Here is a 2,325-nt window from a genome sequence, read left to right as displayed (position 1 = left end):
TGGAAACTGAGCAGGGCTGCGCTATGAATTCTGGGACACAGTCTTCTTCTTCGGGGTTTGGCATCCTTGTACATGCAGTGCTGCCATCTTCTGTTTCAGTCCGTTATTACACTCTTAAATCCTGCTACTTATTCCTGCGTCTTTTGGGATCTTACAAAGCTTCAAACGATGCGTCGACTATTAAATTAGTCATCGACGATTTTGATAGTCGATGTAATTGTGACTAGTCGACTAATCGTGGCAGCCCTACATCTACTACATAAAATGGAATTTTTATTTACATGTGGAAATGCTATCAGAAGAACTACTTAAAGGGTAGAGTTTCTTTCCCTCTCCTTCATTCCATGGTGTGACTTGCTTGTTTGGGGTAAATCTTAGCTTATATCTAGGGTAGATGCTAAAGGGTCGAGAGGTAATAATCCAGGCTTATGTCTTCAGCTGTAGCCAGCATACTGACCATAGTGTAATTATCCAGTAAAACTACCAAAGTGCTCATAGTCAACTGTAATATAGTTTTTACAAAGCAGCATCCATTACAAGATTGTATATTTGTATGGGGAATTTTGCCAAGACGAAAAAACACATTGTGCTGAATGTACAGGCAGAACATATGTAAACCTATTCAAAAATAATTATTTGTGGGAGCTTTCACAACACACATTCTCAAATGTGTATATCCACACGGGCCAGATTAATGTTTTTTGAGACAGTGTGCCCCACTGCTATCCCTTGAACTTCCACACCCCCTCATGCATGATGGAAAGGAAATTGCTTTAACCGATGAAAGCAATACCCCCACTTCAGCACATTAACTTGTTTATATCTCTACTGGTGACAACAGAAAGAGGAAAAGTTTCAAGCTTGGCTGCTCATTGTGGGCCAGTGAGATCCAGGCAGAGACACGGCAAAACAAAAGGCAGCCAGAGAAATTTGCATGGTGCTCAATTATACATTAGCGAACATCACTTGCCAATCTGTTCATATCAATTTAATTGGATTTTAATACTGCCTGTGATCTTGTTTCCTAATTAACAGCAGCGGCTGGCAATAAAGCAGAAGCATGCACCCAGCGACACCTTTGATCCAGGCCATATGGACTTGCTTGGAGCTCATTGGTAGGGGGAGAGAAAAATATCAGTCACCTAAATATGGGCCTATGACAAGCCAGTGAAAAGGGGACTTCCGTGTGTGTGTGAATGCGATGCTGTGTGTGTCCGTGCGTGCGTGAATTTTTTTTTCTCACATCCTGTCAGAATTTTCTACTCCCTGTTCATGTGTGCGTGTGCATACTTGGGTGCATCTATTTGTTGGACATGCCCGTGTGTGTGCTTTTCAGGGGGTGGAGGAACCAGTGCAACCCCCAGATGGTGGATATCGCTTCTGCCTTGCGCCTTCATTGATTAATTTCTTCTCTGATTGGTTGTGATTACTGATAAATAAAACATGATCTCGAGATCAGATGCAAATCAGCTCAAGGGGTGTTGAGGGGGACTGTTGATTGCTTTTTCAAATCTGTTTATTTCGTGCCCCGCTGCCCTCCACTCTGGATTGGAGGGCAGAAAAAGGGCAGAACTCGTTTGTGCTACAACACATGCTAGCTCAGTATGCTCTCTGATCGTATTTGATTTGTGTATGTTATACATATATAAACTAGTCTTAGTGTATGTATTCATATATAGGCCGCAAGTCAGTGTACTCCTAGTGCAGGTTCCACGCACAGATAAATGGGGAGGGTCAAGAAGATCAAGCCACAGTCATCTCTACTGAGGATAGAGTGACATGACAGCAGGTGACCCACAGCTTTGAGCTCTAAAGGGTGCAGCTGAAAAAAATAAGATATATTTGTTTTATTTATTGACATACTGTTCTGGCCCCTGTTCTGGCTATCACTACACAACACAAGGCCATGTATCTGTAGTATCTGTGCATTGTTTGACTTGGAAGCTTGGTACTTTGATTATTCCAATATTTTACTTAGATATTTGATTTCTTGGGCTTCCTTCCTTCCAGGTTAGCAAATCAAGCAGCTTAAAGATGTCAGTTCAACAATATCAAAGAAAAGGTTCAAGTTTGTTGAACCTTGCAAGACTGACTAAACATTGTATTAAATATTACAAGACATGTTAACTTTTATGACGTTTAAAAGTTTTACTTTGCATGTACTGTTGCATCCAATGTGACCCCGTGTCCTATATTGCGATTCAGAACCAGTTAAACTCTCCCTTGCATCACTTCCTCCAAGGAACAGGCACGTGTTGTATTTGGACAGGATTTAATGCAAAAAAGTGTCAAACTGAAATGATACAAAATACAGAAATGTCACAT

This window comes from Pundamilia nyererei, unplaced genomic scaffold (assembly GCF_000239375.1).
Source record: "Pundamilia nyererei isolate P.nyererei 1_Seehausen unplaced genomic scaffold, PunNye1.0 scaffold00173, whole genome shotgun sequence".
Classification (NCBI taxonomy): Eukaryota; Metazoa; Chordata; class Actinopteri; order Cichliformes; family Cichlidae; genus Pundamilia; species Pundamilia nyererei.
The sequence above is the reverse complement of the archived record's forward strand: the minus strand, read 5'-3'. Positions refer to the sequence as shown.